Source organism: Bos grunniens, chromosome 13 (assembly GCF_055505025.1).
Source record: "Bos grunniens cultivar Pamir isolate PY7600 chromosome 13, Bosgru_T2T1.0, whole genome shotgun sequence".
NCBI lineage: Eukaryota > Metazoa > Chordata > Mammalia > Artiodactyla > Bovidae > Bos > Bos grunniens.
Genome location: NC_141177.1, coordinates 52,874,338 through 52,895,083, shown reverse-complemented (window position 1 = coordinate 52,895,083; position 20,746 = coordinate 52,874,338). Strand labels below are relative to the sequence as shown.

General features: G+C 39.8%; 1 protein-coding gene and 1 long non-coding RNA gene across 4 annotated transcripts in view; one reads left to right on the top strand and one right to left on the bottom strand.

Annotated features, from left to right (window-relative positions):
• MINDY3 (MINDY lysine 48 deubiquitinase 3) overlaps positions 1–20,746 on the bottom strand; it is a 567,291-nt gene that overhangs the window by 324,442 nt on the left and 222,103 nt on the right. The gene's annotated exons all lie outside the window — the stretch shown is intronic.
• Positions 1,102–20,118, top strand: LOC147360996 (uncharacterized). The gene is made up of 2 exons (XR_015139603.1): positions 1,102–1,597; positions 15,862–20,118. It is a non-coding gene; the product is annotated as an uncharacterized LOC147360996 (long non-coding RNA).

The following is a 20,746-nucleotide window of genomic DNA, read 5'->3' as shown; positions in this document are numbered from 1 at the left end:
CTAAAAGTCATACAATTTTATCTTTAATTAAGGAGATTTTGTGACTGTTAAGAAGGAAACAATGGCTTGTGGGCACATTAGTTTTCTACAGAAATTGAGAAGATTGTTCTAAAAATAATCACTAGATGATAGGTTTGTTCAGCAGGCATCCCCCACATCAGCCCTCCGTATCTGTAAGAGTGCCTAGAACACAGTAGATTCTCAAAAAGGCATAAACAAATGCTTGGATAAGTGAATGAATTTCAGGGTTTATGAAGAAATGTAGCTGTTTAAATTTAGGAAGATTCCCAGCCTGGGGTCAGCTCTGAAATCTGGGTTTTTTCCTTACTTCTCCAACCGGAAGCTGGCTAACTAACATCTGGGACCTCAGACAGATCTTTCAAACTCTTGTGGTTTCTCAGGTTTCTTATTTAAAAGGCAAGGTTTGGACAAGAAAGCTCTAAGATTACTTCAAGCTCTATGAGGCTAGAATTTTACATTGCAAGGCTTATAGCAGGTACTAATGGCCCCAAATCATCAAATCTGTGCTATTTAAATCCCCCCCGTTAAAAAAGGTAATAAAAGCAGATTGCTATCTAGAACAGGGAGCTCAGCTCAGTTCCCTGTGATGACCTAGATGAGTGGGACTGGGGAGGGGAAAGAGGCCCAAGAGGGAGGGGGATATATGTATACATATAGCTGATTCACTTCATTGTAGAGTAGAAGCTAATATAATATTGTTAAACTACATTCCAATTTAAAAAAAAGAAGCAGGTTGCAAATTGCTTCAGATCCGCTAGGGGGCAGGTAACAAGACACATCAACAGTTAAGAATGACTAGAAGGAAATGGCAACCCACTCCAGTGTTCTTGCCTGGAGAATCCCAGGGACGGGGGAGCCTGGTGGGCTGCCCTCTATGGGGTCGCAGAGTCGGACACGACTGAAGCAACTTAGCAGCAGCAGCAGAAATACAAAACAGTACCATGTGAATTACTGTGGCACAGGATTGGAGTTGCCTAACACTTCACATTTGAACATCACAAAATACCTTGTAAGGAGAAAACTCTGACCCTGCTTGGCAGATAAAGAGGACTGTGGTGTATTCCAAGCAAATGACTCTCCTGAAAGCACAGACACTTCACCCAAAGGAGGATTTGAAGTTTCAACATCCTGTGTCTTATCTCTGAACACTGACCATCACTCGGGTGAATTACCGCGCGGTGGGACCTGAGAGCTGTTGGGACACCTAGACGTTGTTTCACCCAACAGGCAAGAAAGAATGGGCAACTAACTCTTCTGTTTGACGTTCCCATCACAGGCAGCCACCCAGCAGGCTGAGGCGCCAAGCAGGTGATGCCCTTCAGGGTGATTTCCTTTTGAAGTGCTCAGAAAGGATTTTTAGAAATCAAAGAAGAAAACATCTTGAAAAAATTGGCTGCTGGTGGTACTGTCTCTTCCAAGTTGACATCATCAATCAACCAACAGTGTAGGAGAACTGTCAAATTCCAGCAGCACGAGGGACAAGAGAAACAGACACCTGGAAAATGGGAAGCCGCTCTACAGCACAGCTGGAGCCGTGGGGCTGTGATTCGCCGGGAGAGAATTTAATGGGGTTCAGGTAGGGGAAGGAGAGTGTGTTGGGGGGGTGGGGAGGGTGGAAACATCAATTAAAGTGTGCCTGATTCATAATTTTCTCCATTTCTCGGCAGAGTAACTTTCTGCCCTGCCTTATGTATTGTGCACAGCTACCTCAGAATTCATTTTTCAGCTGTTATTCATACTTGAGTTGGGTGTTTCTGAATGTATTCTTCCTCACAGTAACTGTTGACAGGTCCAACCCTGTAACCATCTGGCTCCTGAAGTAATGAGACCAAATGAAATGGAGCTTGAAGAAATTAACATTCTTTCCTTAATCTATTAATAACTGAGAAGTGTTGATTTTGGTGACAGCTAGATACTTTATTATGAGGCATATTGGTTAATTAAGAGCATCATAATGAAGGTTATAGGAATGTATATCCCTCCAGAAATATACATATTTTTAATAAGCATAATTTCATTCTTCTCAAAGGCTCAAAAAATTTAAAAAAAAACCCAGTTGAAAATGGTATGCACAGAGAAAGTCTCAACAAAGACTAAACAGACAATTTTGAATGTATGTACCATGGTTATTGTTGTCTTACTGTGTTAAGCGTGCCTGTGTATATTAAATACAGATGCTGTGTATCAATAGAAAACAAGTGAAAGTGAAAGTTTTCGTTGCTCCGTTATGTCCTACTCTTTGCAATCCCATGGGCTGTAGCCCACCAGGCTCCTCAGGCTCTTCTGTCAAGAATACTGGAGTGGGTAGCCATTCCCTTCTCCAGTGCATCTTCCTGACCCAGGGGTCGAACTTGGGTCTTCTGCATTGCAGGCAGATTCTTTACTGTCTGAGCCACCAGGGGAACCAATTGCAAACAATTACAGGTCTTCCAGTTCTAATCTCCCACGATCCTTCCTCCATCTGTTTATCGCAGATGATGTTTTGCAGCTTTGTTCAGTCTTTACTTGGTGGATGGGTGGAGGAATCACCCACTTTGCTAGAAGTGAAAATGCACAGATTTTGATATTTAGGTCATCAGTTCAGTTCAGTTGCTCTGTCATGTCCGACTCTTTGTGACCCCATGAATCGCAGCACAATAGGCCTCCCTGCCCATCACCACTTCCGAGTTCACTCAGACTCACGTCCATCGAGTCAGTGATGCCATCCAGCCATCTCATCCTCTGTCATCCCCTTCTCCTCCTGCCCCCAATCCCTCCCAGCATCAGAGTCTTTTCCAATGAATCAACTCTTTGCATGAGGTGGCCAAAGTACTGGAGTTTCAGCTTTAGCATCATTCCTTCCAAAGAACACCCAGGGCTGATCTCCTTTAGAATGGACTGGTTGGATCTCCTTGCAGTCCAAGGGACTCTCAAGAGTCTTCTCCAACATCACACTTCAAAAGCATCAATTCTTCGGTGCAAGCTTTCTTCACAGTCCAACTCTCACATCCATACATGAACACTGGAAAAACCATAGCCTTGACTAGACAGACCTTAGTTGGCAAAGTAATGTCTCTGCTTTTCAATATGCTATCTAGGTTGGTCATAACTTTTCTTCCAAGGAGTAAGTGTCTTTTAATTTTATGGCTGCAGTCACCATCTGCAGTGATTTTGGAGCCCCCCAAAATAAAGTCTGACACTGTTTCCCCATCTATTTCCCATGAAGTGATGGGACCAGATGCCATGAGCTTCGTTTTATGAATGTTGAGCTTTAAGCCAACTTTTTCACTCTCCTCTTTCACTTTCATCAAGAGGCTTTTTAGTTCCTCTTCACTTTCTGCCATAAGGGTGGTGTCATCTGCATATCTGAGGTTATTGATGTTTCTCCCGGCAATCTTGATTCCAGCTTGTGTTTCTTCCAGTCCAGCGTTTCTCATGATGTACTCTGCATATAAGTTAAATAAGCAGGGTGACAATATACAGCCTTGACATACTCCTTTCCCGATTTGGAACCAGTCTGTTGTTCCATGTCCAGTTCCAACTGTCGCTTCCTGACCTGCATATAGGTTTCTCAAGAGGCAGGTCAGGTGGTATGATATTCCCATCTCTTTCAGAATCTTCTACAGTTTATTGTGATCCACACAGTCAAAGGCTTTGGCATAGTCAGTAAAGCAGATGTTTTTCTGAAACTCTCTTGCTTTTTTGATGATCCAGCAGATGTTGGCAATTTGATCTCTGGTTCCTCTGCCTTTCCTAAAACCAGCTTGAACATCTGGAAGCTCACAGTTCATGTATTGCTGAAGCCTGGCTTGGAGAATTTTGAGCATTACTTTACTAGCATGTGAGATGAGTGCAATTGCGCGGTAGTTTGAGCATTCTTTGGCATTGCCTTTCTTTGGGATTGGAATGAAAACTGACCTTTTCCAGTCCTGTGGCCACTGCTGAGTTTTCCAAATTTGCTGGCATATTGAGTGCAGCACTTTCACAGCATCATCTTTCAGGATTTGAAATAGCTCAACTGGAATTCCATCACCTCCATTAGCTTTGTTCGTAGTGATGCTTTCTAAGGCCCACTTGACTTCACATTCCAGGATGTCTGGCTCTAGTTGAGTGATCATACCATTGTGATTATCTGGGTCGTGAAGATCTTTTTTGTACAGTTCTTCTGTGTATTCTTGCCACCTCTTCTTAATATCTTCTGCTTCTGTTAGGTCCATACAATTTCTGTCCTTTATTGAGCCCATCTTTGCATGAAATGTTCCCTTGGTATCTCTAATTTTCTTGAAGAGATCTCTTTCCCATTCTGTTGTTTTCCTCTATTTCTTTGCATTGATCGCTGAGGAAGGCTTTCTTTTCTCTCCTTGCTATTCTTTGGAACTCTGCATTCAGGTACTTATATCTTTCCTTTTCTCCTTTGCTTTTCACTTCACTTCTTTTCATAGCTATTTGTAAGGGCTCCCCAGGCAGCCATTTTGCTTTTTTGCATTTCTTTCCCATGGGGATGGTCTTGATCCCTGTCTCCTGTATAATGTCATGAACCTCCATCTGTAGTTCATCAGGCACTCTATCTATCAGATCTAGTCCCTTAAATCTATTTCTCACTTCCACTGTATAATCATAAGGGATTTGATTTAGGTCATACCTGAATGGTCTAGTAGTTTTCCCTACTTTCTTCAATTTAAGTCTGAATTTGGCAATAAGGAGTTCACGATCTGAGCCACAGTCAGCTCCCAGTCTTGTTTTTGCTGACAGTATAGAGCTTCTCCATCTTTGGCTGCAAAGAATATAATCAATCTGATTTTGGTGTTGACCATCTGGTAATGTCCATGTGTAGAGTCTTCCCTTGTGTTGTTGGAAGGGGGTGTTTGCTATGACCAGTGCGTTCTCTTGGCAAAATTCTATTAGCCTTTCCCCTGTTTCATTCCATATTCCAAGGCCAAATTTGCCTGTTACTCCAGGTGTTTCTTGACTTCCTACTTTTGCATTCCAGTCCCCTATAATGAAAAGGACATCTTTTTTGGGTGTGAGTTCTAAAAGGTTTTGTAGGTCTTCATAGAACTGTCAACTTCAGCTTCTTTAGCGTTACTGGTTGGAGCATAGACTTGGATTACTGTGATATTAAATGGTTTGCCTTGGACACTAACAGAGATCATTCTGCCATTTTTCAGATTGCATCCAAGTACTGCAGTTCAGACTCTTTCGTTGACCATGATGGCTACTCCATTTCTTCTAAGGGATTCCTGCCCACACTAGTAGATATAATGGTCATCTGAGTTAAATTCACCCATTCCAGTCCATTTTAGTTCACTGATTCCTAGAATGTCGATGTTCACTCTTGCCATCTACTGTTTCAGTTCAGTTTAGTCACTCAGTCGTGTCCAACTCTTTGTGACCCCATGAATCGCAGCACTCCAGGCCTCCATGTCCATCACCAACTCCCAGAGTTCACTCAAACTCACATCCATCGAGTCGGTGATGCCATCCAGCCATCACATTCTCTGTCGTCCCCTTCTCCTCCTGCCCCCAATCCCTCCCATCAGAGTCTTTTCCAATGAGTCAACTCTTCGCATGAGGTGGCCAAAGTACACTACTATACTGTTCATGGGGTTCTCAAGGCAAGAATACTGAAGTGGTTTGCCATTCCCTTCCATTTAGGTCACAGATGATGTTATTTTGTCACTCTTCTCTGACGTTTGCAAAAGTTTTCCTTTTGCAGGTAAAAATTTTACAAAAACTTGACCTTGCACAGACTTTTTACTAATAAGAGATTGCTTCTTTTCTTTTTTTCTCACATGGAGCTCAGAGAAGGTGTTGCTGTGTTGAGATTCAGTCTCAGTTAGTTCAGAAAAAAGATCTCATCAAGAAATATTTTTCCTGTTTACCATCTTTGTTTCATTTTAGTTAACACATGCATGCATTTTTTAGGGGGAAGCTGAGTATCTTTTTTTTTCCTGACTAGTATCCCGTTTTGAAAAAACACCTACACGTGAATTCCCAAGATTTTCTCTACTGAGTATGAAATGATTTGTGTGTGTTTTCCTTGCACAAATGTGCTGCACTATTTCCTTCTCATTTTCCTTTTCATCTTGCCATTGTATTTTCACTAGCTAGCCAAGAAATTCCTGTGAGATAGCTGACTTGTCTTTATTGCTCTTTCTCTCACAGGACATAACATACAAGCCTGAGTAGAAATGTAATGATCTAAAAATCTAGATAAGGGACTTCCCTGTGGTCCAGTGGCTAAGACTCCTTGTTCCCAATGGAGAGGGGCCAGGCTCAGTCCCTGGTCAGGGAACTAGATATTGCATCCTGCAAGTGAAGATCCTACATGCCACAACTAAAACATGGCTCAGCCAAAAACAAATAAATAAAAGTCTAGATAATTCAGGCAAAAAAATGGTTAATGACAATCAGAGGTGCATTTTCCTACTTCTGGCCTCAATTACCCAGTTTGGTTGTCAAAGCTGAAAAACAACTAAACCAGAACCAGATCTTTCTTTTTGTTAAGATTTTTTTTTTTTTTGATATGGACCTTTTTTAAAGTCTTTATTTAATTTGTTATAATATTGCTTCTATTTTATGTTGCAGTGTTTTCCCTGCAAGGTATGTGGGATCTTAGCTTCCTCAACCAGCGATCAAACCCACAACCCCTGCATTGGAAGGTGAAGTTTTACCCACTGGACCATCAGAGGAGTCCCAGGCCCAGATAGTTAATGCAATATTGCCTTTCTGAACAGAAACTCTTGGTTTCCCCATCCTCTTTGCTGTGTTCGGCTCCATTTAAGTTCTACCTTTTTATTACATTTTCTGACACCTACTCTCCACTTTTTCCCCATCCTGTGTATTGTTGATGCCAGACGTGTGTCAGCACCTTTGTAAACAGTGCTCTCAACATTAGACTCAGGAGGCATGTGGGGGGCATACTTCTCATTCTGTGATAAGCGTTCAGTTTGTCTCTGATGAATACTACTTATTCCTGTTTGTTTGGAGAAGTAGTTTTATTTTCCAAAATACAGTTAAATCACATTAATAAGCAGAATATTAGAATTCACTTCCGCTATAGAACACTTTGGCTGGCCTTCTGCAATTCCCAGCCAGGGCCCTGCATATCAGGATGACCAGACTGAGGAACTGGAAACAGACTCAAGGCCATTTTGAGGTCTGGCAGTCCTTATCGCTGTGGTCACAGTGAGGCTTGAGTCCAAAATCAGGACAGAGAAGTCTCCAACTCACAGTCTGAGCTAGAGGCCAGAAAACTTGTATGGCAAAGTCAAGACTCATGATGGCTGGGTCAGGGTCATTCTGAGTATATTTGGCACCCAGAATTGGAATAACAGTACTCAATTATTATTTCCAAAGACTGAGAAAAAGAAAAATAAAGGAAGAAAATTTTGTTTGAGAAACCTCTGTCTAAATCAGTGACTCCTTAAATCAATGACAGAGAGTGGACCCAGGAAATGATTAAAGGCTATGATTTTCTATATCTTAGTTACACTGTTTGAGCTTATTTTAGCCTCTTTTAAATAGATCCATCATTTTCACAAAAATACTGTTAATAAGAGGGCATAAAAGTTCAGCATCAGGCATAGCTTACTGTATCTAGGATTTTTTCCAGCCTTTTCCCTTTGATTTTCCCATCATTGCCAGCAAAAAAAAAAAAAACTTATTTTAGACTGTCTTGGCTCTCCTATCGCCTAGCTTTCTCTCTTGCCCTGAGCTTCTGCCTTCTTTCTTCAGTTTTCTTTGTCCAGATAATCCATTTGGACACTCTTCTCTGGCTTGAAATGTCAGACTACCTCTTATTCAATATTTCATTATTTTCTTCTAGCACCATACATACTATAACTAAGGGTGAGAAATGTGTCTGCTATAGAATTCAGCTTGCAAAGATTTATACCTACCCCACCAGTTAGTAGAGTCAGATTGCACTCTCTATATATCTGTTTTAATTCCTGACTTAATGCTTTACAGTTTGTTTAGTCATTCAAGAATACAAGAAATGTGTAGAGATCATAAGGCTTTTATATGACTTGCAGATGCCTTGGGACAAATGGTAAAATACTGATATATTCTTATACATGTTTTCTTATTGCAAAAGGTGAAGTAGAAACATTAGGTCATTCCATTTTGATACAGGTTAAATACTATAAATGGAAGTATGCTAATATTAGAGGTAGAGACTTAGAATCTTGTATAATATAAAAATAGAATGATGGTTAAGTGAAGCCCATAAAACTTGCCAAATTCAAACCAAGAAATAGAGACGAAAGTATTTAGTACCAAATTTATGACTATGGCACATGGGTTTATTATAACTGGAGCCAAATAATTATTGGAGAATTAGAAAGACATTTCTTAAACCAATGCTATCTAAGATGCCTAAAAACAGTATTATAACTATTTAAACTTAGATAAATTAAGTTTCTGTGCTATACTACATTACATTTTTCTCAAAGCATTTTGCTCTTATAAAACAAAGAATATATTCTAATAGTATAAATTTATAATTCAAGCTGCAGAAGGAATAACTAGCACTGGCAGGACACTAATTCACTCAATGGCTAGATTATTTTTTCTTATGTTTTGCTTTTTACACAATGGAATATATATTAGCTAATTGAAATATGGGAAACCAACAAGGATAGCAAATATGTTTTAACAGACATTATTTTTAAACACTTGATTTAAATTGAATTATAAGTAATGTTAAGGTAAACTTATCCATTTTAATATTTGTGATTTTTCTATGTATTATGAAGAGTTTAAGTGGAGAAAATAATTTTCCTCTCATTAGCAAGTTATTTCCCCTAAAATCTTGTTTTACTATGAATCTAACTGGTGTGCCCTTCTTTCATAAAGTTACTCTTTGGTTCAATTCCTTCAACTTCAAATGAATGAAGAAGTATTATTTCCAGAGTCAATCAGGCTTTGTTTTACTTAAACTCTTATGATGTAAAGAACCACTTATCTACTTTTATTTAATTGCTTTACAATGTTGTGTTAGTTTCTGCTGTACAGCAAAGTGAATCATTTATGCACATAAATATATCCTTTCTGTTTTGGATTTCCTTCTCATTTAGGTCACCACAGAGCATTAAGTAGAATTACCTTTGCTATACAGCAGCTGCTACTGCTGCTGCTGCTAAGTCGCTTCAGTCGTGTCCGACTCTGTGCGACCCCATAGACAGCAGCCCACCAGGCTCCCCTGCCCCAGGGATTCTCCAGGAAAGAACACTGGAGTGGGTTGCCATTTAGAGAACCATTTTATTTTATTCTCCAAAGAAATATCAGAAGTATCACATCTTATACTAACATATATAAGTCTTATGTGTCAGGATTAAATTAGGGGGAAAATCATAAAGATGCTACCAGAAAACTACTAGAGCTTATCAATGAAATCAGTAGAGATGCAAGATATAAAATTAATCTTCAGAAATCTGTTGCATTCTATATACTAACAATAAAATATCAGAAACAGAAAATAAGGGAACAGTCCCATTTGCCATCACATCAGAAAGAATAAAATACCTAGAAATAAGTTGACCTAAGGACCTCCCCAATTTCATATGAATTTCTCTTTTGTACCACCCTAACTCAGAAACATACAGCCGAGAGGATTCTGGGAACTGTAGTTCAACTTAGCCCTGTTGCTACAGTACAGACCACCATGGTCATGTAACTCTATTTGGTTTACTGAATTTGTGTTAAGTTATTATGGGAGACACAAAATACATAGTATACACAGCCCATGTTTACGAGGACATCATCTCAAAGCAAGGATAAAATGGCCCATTCAGCAGTGCAAGGTGGCAATCCACAGAGTGTCACAACATATGCTCAAGCCAAAAATTGAAAATGCTGGAAAAACAAAAACTGTCCTGAAAAGAATACTTTTCATATCAGTTTTGTTTCATATTCTCTACTTCCATTCTCTTAATAGCTTTTTAAAAAAATTCCTATGTAGGAAAAAATAGAGAAAGGCTATAACATGCACAAACAGATCTGAAATAGCTTGCCTGGTTTCATTCATTAAAACTAAAGAATTCATATATGTTTATGGTCTCAGAATAACCTTTGCTATATCACATTTATAGAACGTATGCTTTCTGAGCAAATGTGAACCCATTTTGTTGAAAGAATAATGTCTTTTCTAAGTTTGAAACCTTTCCATTGGTATCCAAGAGAAACAGACTAGGAACTGTAGAGTAACCTACACAGAAATCTGTTCAATTTACCAGATGTTAATTTCCAATGCTCTCCTTTCTTACAAGCACCTCAAGGGAGAGAGGCACCTCCTTTGAGAGAGAAGCAGGAGAAAAAGATCAGTTTGAATGCTAATGAGGCTGCATAGAGAGACCTCTACCTTTCTCACACAAAGGGACAGACAGCCATTTCGGTGTCAGTTGACAGCAACCGTTAGCGATGATAGGAATTATAGGTCCATCAAGGGGAGGCTATACCCCAGTGGGTTAGGTATTAAAGGTTTCCTTTTTTGAGCTTCACTATTACTACAAAATACAGTGCTGATGGGAGGGAGACACATGCTTCAGAGAGCAGATCTCATGGGATGGAGTATTAATTCCGTCCCATGAGCTAGCTTCCAATTCCTGCACATATGGAAAAAGAAAGAGTGTTGCTGTACTTTCATGTAGACTGGTCCCCTTTCTACTGTGTCCTCTTCATCACTATGATTCTCATTCTCTCCTCTTATCCCCTTCCACACAAGGATCACCCCTGCAGTTCTAGATAAGCCCCCAAGACCAGACCTAGCACATCTGATGTGGGCTGTAATGGATTGTTCTCTGTTCCTAAGAAAAGGAGCTTCGAAGATGTTTTGGTAGATCGGAGCCTGGGAGAAGAATGACCTCCCGAATGTTTCCACTTTTGGACTACTCTTTGACAGAGCCAATAAGTCTTAGCATTATACTTTATTTGCATTGGGGAATTGGTTGATGCTTATTTATCACAATGTGGAGATCAGTTTGGGAGCATTTCCAAATGACACTCAGGAGAACCGAAGTGATCTTTTCTCTCTGGAGGCCTGAAGGGAGAGTTCAAAGTTACCACCTCTTATGTAACCACCACCCAGGAACCTTGTGGGAAGCGAAGGTGGTGAACTATTTTGATACAAAGAGAACTTTAGGATGGGAAGTTTATACCTTCTGGAATTGTTTTACCAAGCAAAACCATTCTCTTTTTTTCTCCTTAATCTCAAAGTAAATGTCTCTGGGATAAGTGATGTACCGTAATAACGAAGAGGGATCAGGCAGAGAGAGGGTATCAGAGAGACAGTCAGAACTCACAGAATTAATTGGGAGCACAGAGGCCTGAAACATCTGTACAAAAAAAAAAAACCCAAAAAACAAATATGTGTTTACTGCTATAAAGCTATTAGGCTCTCTGACAGAGGGTTTTACTAACTGGTGTATTAAGGGCTGTGTCTGGCTGTGCATTTTGCTGTGTTCCCATTGGCTAACATTTTTTTTTAAAGCTGCTTTGTGTTCTTGAGTCTGTTCTTTCCAAGACCATCAAAAATAAAGGCACATGATCTAAACAAATGAAAGCTGTAGCTCAGATTTGGGAGTGATCTCATGGGGACAGGCACGCATTCTGAATCCAGAAAATTCTGTTTCCAAAGGTCAGAAAAGAGATGCATATTTATGTGGCGTGCAGTCATGGGTGTCTATAAATATATAAATGCCATAAATATATTTTATAGGAAGAGAGGGATTGTTTTCCATATAGTACTTTCCATCTTAGTATCTTTCACTATTACTAGTTCAATATTCATAGTGCTTCCTGTATTAGGGTTGCAGTCGGCTAGAAACCTTTACATCTCTATCATATGCTGATGTACAGCTCGAAGAGGCACCAACAGGTCAATAGATATTCCTTTTCTAGTTATTCTTTATGAATTAATATCATTCATGTTGAGCCTCAGGTAGACTTCCCATAGTTCTAATCTCCACAGAGACAGGGACAAGTTGTAGGCTGTACTTCTACATAACCCATTTTACAGCCCAAGTTTATGTAAGGTTGCCATCCCCTCTTTAATCTGCTAAACTTTTTATTCATTTTTTTCTTATAAGATGGATTTCCAACCACCTTTCTAATTCTTCTTTAGATTCTTCACCTCCTCATTTAGTCAGGAAACCGAATCAAAATCAGTGCTTTAAAATGAGTCAGAATAAGGATGAATATAAAAAAAGAGTCAACCCTATAGTGACTTTAAAGATTCACCTATCATTACAGAAAGAATTTTTATATCTGGTAAGAGAATAGTCTAGAGCCCTACGTGCAAATTGACAGATTGCAATCTGAATCCAGACTTTTTTTTTTAGGGTACTAGTATTTTTTTCAAAATAAAAGTTGAATTTTGGTGTGTATCAGTGGAGTATGCATGCATGCATGCTAAGTCACTTGAGTCAACTTGTCTGACTCTGTGTGACCCCATGGACTGTAGCCCACCAGGCTCCTCTGTCCATGGGATTCTGCAGGTGAGAATACTGGAGTGGGATGCCATGGCCTCCTCCAAGCGATCTTTTGGAGCCATGTCTCCTGCCTTGGTAGGAGAGTTCTCTTGTATCTCCTGCATTGGCAGGAGAGATCTTTACCACTCGTGCGACTTGGAAAGCCCTCAGTATACATACTCTCCCAATCACCATAAGGTTCATTTTCCCTCATTTTCCTATACCTCATCTAACCCACAGATTTATATGTCAATTGCCTCCTTTCGGCTCTCAGTTGTATATCCTAACAACACAGATACAATATTGACTCATGTTCAACTGTTCTTCATGAATGTTTTTTAAGTCACATGTACTAGCCAGTCATGATTCTTCTTTAACCTAACTCTTTCACTCTGTATTTGTCTGCTTAGGCTGCCATAACAAAATACCACAGGCTGGTGATTTAAACGACAGACATTTATATTCTCAGAGTTTAGGAGTTGGGAAGTTCATGGCCAAGGTGCTGGTCAGTTTGGTTTCTGGTGAGAGGTCTCCTCCTGGCTTGTAGATGGCCACCTGTTTGCTGTGTCCTCACATGGCCTTTCCTCTGTGCTTGTGAAGAGAATGAACCCTCTGGTTACTTTTCCTCTTCTTATAAGGATATCAGTCTCATCAGATGAGGATATCAAACTTGGGATCTCATGGAACCTCAGTGACCTCCCTCAAAGTCCTGTCTCTAAACACAGGTTAGGGTTTCTACATAGGAATTTTGAAAGGGCACAGTTCAGTCCATAACACTATCTATGAAGCATCAAGACTATTCTCTTTGGGGTACCATCTAGGTCATGGACAGATGTGCTGCAAATAAAGAGTTTTGCTTGGATCACCATGACCAAAGAAAGTCCTTGAACTGTGGACAGAGAGGGGACTAGAAATACTAAGAGATCAACAGGGAAATTCTTTCTGAAATGTCTATGCTCGCTCTTTGGTTCCCCTCTAGGATAGTTTGAATTATTGTTCAGCAAATATACAAGCCCAATTTCCCCAAGAAGGGGTAGAATATGCTGTCCTGCCCACTGTGTTTGCTTTAGCAATGGGATATTAGCAGACGTGATATAAGTAGAGTCAGAAACATGATTGTGCAGAGAGGCCTAGCTTCTCCTGTTTCAGCCACTGCCAAGAGGTGAACATGATGGACCAAAGAGGACGGGATATGTGTGGACCAGACCTGGGCTCAACCTTCCTCTTAGAGTCAAAGTCAACCAAGCCTACCCTTGATCAACTAGATCCCAAATGACCAAACACTCTAAGCTTTAAATAAAGGATAATTATGTGTCACTGAGTTTTGTTTGTTTCGAAGTGTGGGAGGGCATGTCTTTTTTCTTGTTTAGTCACTAAGTTGTGTCCAACTCTTTTGTGACCCCATGGACTGTAGCCCACTAGGCTTCTCTGTCCATGGGATTTCCTAGGCAAGAATACTGGACTGGGTTGCCATTTCCTCCTCCAGGGCATCTTCCCAACCCAGGGACTGAACTGTGTCTCCTGCATTGGCAGGCAGATCCTTTACCACTGAGCCACCAGGGAAATCCTTGTCTTTTTTTAGGCAGTAGTAATTAGCTAAGATGGATGTCAGTAGCCTCAAGTGGGATCCTTCCATAAAAAAATAAACCTAAAATACATGGCATAGGCTTAGGGTGTAAGCAGCAGGGGGTAAGAAAACTGTTATAAAAGAGCAGACGAGTAGTAAGAAAACCTATAGGAATATGAGTAAATGATCATCTACAGTTGACTCTTGAACAACTCAGGGTTCGGGAATGCCAACCCCATGTGCAGCAGAATATCCGCATATAAATTTGTAGTTGGCCCTACATATATCTTGTTCTGCATCACAGATTGAGTAGTACTGTAGTATTTATTTTTTAAAAATCAAGCATGAAGTGGACCCACACAGTTCAAACTCATGTTGTTCAAGGGTCAACTGTATATAATATAGCAGCACAACTCTGGTTAAAGTCACCTGCAATAATCTAGAAAACAGCAATTACACAGGATGAACTTTTCTTGTATGAGATTTTCAGATTAAAATCTCCAGTTTGGGGCCAGTTTGTTAACAGAAATAGCTAAGTTAATATATTATTGGATAAATAATAGATAGCTCTGTGGTTTGGTTGGCAAAATCATTTTTCTCCAATAGTGTTAACAAGGTAATATTTTTGTTTTTTCTACATTGATATGTATCAAATACAGAGAAAGGGAAAGTATGAGCTCACCTCCAATAAACAACGTGTTTCTTCTGAGAACTTAAAACATTTTCAACCCAAACTCAAAATGAAGTGACGAGGTACAACTCCAGAAACACACAAAATAATACAAAGCTTAAAAACAGGCAATAGGGTTTACACTAAATACTTTTGTAGTGCCCTTTAAGGTAGAAGGTTCTAGACTCAGCTTCAACTCTCTCTGGAAAGATCCAGAAAACCATGGATTTATTTATCATGTCAGAGTTGTTGATCTTGAGGAGCACCATAACCTTACTATAAACCTGGAAGCAAAAATGTATGGACTTCCCTGGTGGTCCATTGTTTAAGAATCCGCCTTTCAATGCAGGAGGTGTGGGTTCGATCCCTGGTCAGGGAACTGAGATCCACATGCCTTGAAGGAACTATAAGTCCTTGTGCCAGGACTAAAGAGCTCAAGGAAAGATCCCACATGCTGCAACTAAGATCTGATGCAGCCAAACAGTGACTTAAAAAAAAAAAAAAAAAAAAAAACCAAAAATCTGTTTAAACTGGGGAGAATGACAAACACTGGTTGATAGAGAATTTGAATCTTAAGTAGGAGAGAGCGGTAACTCTCAAGTGAGTTTTCATGCCCATAGGATTCAAATTCCAAGACAAAGGGCCCTAGACATGTGATTGCAAAATCACGATTCACTGACTAAAATGCAGAGGATCTCATAAGGTTCCTTGAGAGAGGGTCCAACAGAAAATAAGAAAGTTACCGTAATCCTGGAGGTGGGAAAATTCTAAAAACAAAAAACAACAACAGGGGGAAATACTGTAGAAACTTTTAATCAGAAAGCTTAACCCTGGACTCTTGCAAAATGATAGAACTATTTAACAGATGGTATGTGTGAACTTAAAAGAGAAAACAATCATTGCCAGGCTTGGGAAGTTAGGTGATATCAATCATTTTATGCTTTTAAAAATACTACATTTCATAGAATGTTAGCAACTATTGATTATAAGAAGCATCATTATTTTATATGACATAAAGAAAGAAAAACACTGCCATCACTGAACCATGACAGGCCATCTACTCTAAGATTCATGCAAATTTCAAATAAGTTTAAATGCGAAATAAATGTGCATCCCAAAGCAAGAGGAATATGACATTGTTGTTTCTTTTTCAGGTGACTCCTCCTTGGAGGTTTCCAGAGGAACAGTGGAAGGATAGAGGAAGGACAAAATCATTTCTTCTTCTTCTTGTTTCCTATTCTTTTCATCATTCCTCTGGCAACACTACTCCTCAATCCATGATCAGCATATTGTACCTGTAGTAGCAACTGTTTTGAGTATGCAGGTCTATAACATTTTCATAAGCAGAATCACTGGCTCTCTCAGAGCACCAGCCAGGTGACATTCCCTTCTTAAAAGTCTCAGCATCAGTTCCATGGGGACCTCGTCGTTTGTTCATAGTCATTCCAATCTCATCGCTCGTTGTCTCCTAGCCCTAGAGGTGGTAGTTGATCCTATAGCTATTTGCTACTTGGTGATATTAAGTGGTCAATAGTTGCCTTTTCTACTCTCCAGTACTTAGTTAATAATAATTTCTAAATTAATTTTTATTAGAGTATAGTTGCTTTACAATGTTGCATTAGTTTCTGTGAGGTGTGCTTAGTTACTCAGTCATGTCCAACTCTTTGGGACTCCATGGACTGCAGCCTGCCAGGCTCCTCTGTCCATGGAGAATCTCCAGACAAGAATACTAGAACTGGGTTGCTATGCCCTCCTCCAGGGGATCTTCCCAAGCCAGGGATTGAACCCAGGTCTCCCACTTTGCAGGCAGATTCTTTACCTACCAACTGAGCCACCAGGGAAGCCCATGCTAGTTTCTGCTGTACAGCAAAGTGAATCAACTATATGTATGCATATACCCCCTCCCTTTTGGATTTCCTTCCCATTTAGGTCAGCATAGAACACTGAGTACAGTTTCCTGCACTATATAGTAGGTTCTCATTAGTTGTCTATTTTGTACAAAATATCAATAGTGTATATTTGTCAGTCCCAAACTCCCAATTCCTCCCACCTCTCCTTTTCCTCTTGGTATCTGTATATTTGTTCTCTAAGTCTGTGTCTCTATTTGTCCTTTGCAAATAAGATCATCTATACCATTTTTTCTAAATTCCACATATATGTATCAATACACAATAATTTATATATAAATATTGGCTCAAGTAATTCACATGGCTTCCGTCTCCTGACTAGACCTGGATTGATACGGTGTATGTGTGTGTGCACATGCACAAGAAAGAGGGAGAGAAGGATAAAAAGGAAGAGAAATGAATAGGCACACTGTATGACCAGCCTAGACAGCATATTAAAAGCAGAGACACCACTTTGCCAACAAAGGTCCGTCTAGTCAAGGCTATGGTTTTTCCAGTGGTCATGTATGGATGTGAGAGTTGGACTGTGAAGAAAGCCGAGTGCCGAAGAATTGATGCTTTTGAACTGTGGTGTCGGAGAAGACTCTTGAGAGTCCCTTGGACTGCAAGGAAATCCAACCAGTCCATTCTGAAGAAGATCAGTCCTGCGTGTTCATTGGAAGGACTGATGCTGAAGCTGAAACTCCAATACAGTGGCCACCTCATGGGAAGAGTTGACTCATTGGAAAAGACTCTGATGCTGGGAGGGATTGGGAGCAGGAGGAGAAGGGGATGACAGAGGATGAGATGGCTGGATGGCATCATGGACTCAATGTACAAGAGTTTGGGTGGAGTCCAGGAGTTGGTGATGGACAGGGAGGCCTGGCATGCTGCAATTCATGGGGTTGCAAAGAGTCGGACATGACTCAGCAACTGAACTGAACTGAACGCTGCAGTCCGTGGGGTTGCAAAGAGTCAGACACGACTGAGCAACTAAACTGAACTGAGAGTCCTAGAGAGAGAAGGATAAGGAATGGAATACAAGACATACTAAAAGAGATCCTGGTCTCAATGCTTTCAAAATCAAGAAGGCTATCATACCACATAATCAAGAAGGATTACAAGCTCAAACAGGAGAAGTGAAAAAGAAAACTAGACCTAGGCACATTACCCTGCAGATAACTACATATTCCCTACACATTTATGCAAGATGCTCTGTGCCTAGCAGAGCACAGAGGAGAGAGGAAGGAAGGGAGGGAGGGAGGAAGGAAGGGGGAAGGAAAAGGAATGAGAAAAAAAAATCTGAAAAGCAGCCAGAAGATCTTTGACAAAGGAGCAAAGGCAATACAATGGAGGAAAGAGAGTCTCTTAGACAAAGAGTTGCGAGAACAACTGGGCATAAACATGCCAAAAAAAAAAAGAAGAAGAAAAGAAATTAGACAGAGAGAGTCCTTACACCCTTCACAAAAAGTTAACTCAAATGGATCATAGACCTAAATGTGAAATACAAAACTCCAAGGAAAAGACGTATGAGAAAATCCAGATGACTTCAGTTACGGAAAGGAATTTTTAGATACAACACCAAAGACACAATCCATGAAAAAAATAAGTTGGACTTAAAAGCTTATGCTCTGCAAAGACTCTCTCAAGAGACTGAGAAGTTAAGCCACAGGCTAGGAGAAAATGTCTGCAAAAGACACATATGATAAAGAACTATTATCCAAAAAATACAAAGAATTTTTAAATGTGAGCAATTAGAAATTGAGCACCTCATTAAAAATGTGTCAAAGACCTGAGTGGACACTTCACCAAAGAGGATATGCAGATGGCAATAAGCATAGAAAAAGATGCTCCACATTACTTATCATTAGAAGGTTTCGAATTAAAACAATAGTGAAATACCACTGCACACCTATTATAATGGCCAAAAGCCAACACACCAACAACTTACAAGCTGGCAAGCTTGTGGAGCAAGAGGAGCTCTCATTCATTGTTACTGGGAACGCAAATGGTGCAGCCACCTTTGCGAGATGGTTTGGCAGCTTCATATAAAACTAATCCTAATAAGGGTAGATAACTACCTGCATGCAGCCATATGAATAAATCTCACTGACATGAAGAAGAGTTTTGCTCCATGATTTAGTTTATAACAAGTTCAAAAACAGAGAATACAAATCTGTAATGATGGACATCATAAGAATGGTTGGTTACTTTTGGAGCTGGGATGTCTAGGAGGGAACACAAGCATTCTGGGGTGCTGCTAACATTCTAGATCTTGATCTGGGTAGCAGTTACATTCTGTAAAATTTCGTCAAGCTGCACATAGATTTGGACACTTTTAGCTCAGTCAGTAAAGAATCTGCCTGCAATGCAGGAGACCTAGGTTCGATTCCTAGGTCAGGAAGATCCCCTGGAGAAGGAAATGGCAATCCACTCCAGTATTCTTGCCTGGAAACTCCCATGGACCGAGGAGCCTGGCGGGCTATAGTCCGTGGGGTCACAAGAGTTGGACACGACTTAGCGGCTAAACCACCACCACTACATTTATATTAGGGGCATGTAGAAAATATTCTTTTGTATAGCCTCCTGGGACTATACAAATTTGAGGTTAATATTAATCCTGTTTGGTACTTGCACACATCCAAGTAATCTGGAACCCAGGAAAATCAAAAGATTGCACAGGGAAAAAAATGGAATGTGTCTGTTGTAAACATCAATGACATAGTCAAAGTAACTTTTAAAAATTTCTAAATATTGATTCAAGCAAAAGGGTAGTGTTTGAAAAGAATGAAGTGTCTGTACCTCTGTTTGGAGCATATGTGTGTGTGTATCTGTCTTCTAATGTAGGATAATAGAAATAAAGGTGATATTTATAAGTGAAGAGCTGAATACTAGAAGAGTTAACAGTTTTAATTTCTGCTTCACTCAGAGTGGAGAAAGATGTGGTAGAACAGGTGTGATAGAACAGGAATTGACAAACATTTATCGGAAAGGACCACATACCAAATAGTTTAGCCTGTGTGGGCCATATGGTCTCTTATGCAACTACTCACCCCTAACCTTATACTGTGAAAGCTGCCAGAGACAATATAGAAACATATGGGCATGGATGCTGTGTTCCTATGTGACTTTTTTTTTTTTTAACAAAAACAACTGGTGGGGTGTAGTTTGCTGACCCATTGGAGAAGATGAGTAATTCTCATTATAACCATAATATTATTGAACATTTTTAATAAAGAAAATGTATGTGGTCAGTCACTTAATATGTGATAATATTTATCAGATCTAATATGTCAGACATTATTCTCGAGTCTAGGGATACAGATGTGACCAAAACTGACAAAAATCTGTCCTCATGGAGTTACATTCCAGAATGTTATTATCATAAAATTAACTATAAAAAAAAGGAGGAGTTAGATTGCTTAAAATAGTTATATTTAAGGGTATACTTGAAGATTAACTGTGGGCCATTGCTTAAGTTTTATGTTCCTGCAAGAACAATAAAATTATTTCCAAAAAATCATATTATCATTAGTAGTTTTTTGTGGCATTTATAATAGTAATCTTCAAATGCTTTCCTCCCATATTACTTCAAATTATTTTGAAAACCCATGTACTCTGTATATTTTAAAATAATCATCTAAGAATCTTGATCATAAGGTTCAAATGGTGAAAATTCAGGTGTGTTATAAATATTATCATTTAAAAATAAAACTAGTATAATTTTTTAACTGTAGCAAATGAAGACACACAAATAGCCAATAGACATATGAAAAGATGGTTAATGTTGCTAATTATCATGGAAAGACAAATCAAAACAAGAACGAAATATCACTTCATAATTGTTGGGATGGCTATTGTCAGAAAAGGATAGGGACTGCCTTGGTGGTACGCTGAATAGGAATCCGCCTGCCAACACAGGGGACACGGGTTTGATCCCTGGTCCAGGAAGATTCCACATGCCGCAGAGCAACTAAACCCGTATGCCACAAATACTGAGCCCACACACCCTGGAGCCCATGCTCTGCAACAAGAGAAGCCACCACAATGAGAAGCCCACGCACAGCAACTAGAGAGGAGCCCCTGCTTGCTGCAACTAGAGAAAGCCCATGCACGGCAATGAAGAGCCAGCACAGTCAAAAATAAAATTAAT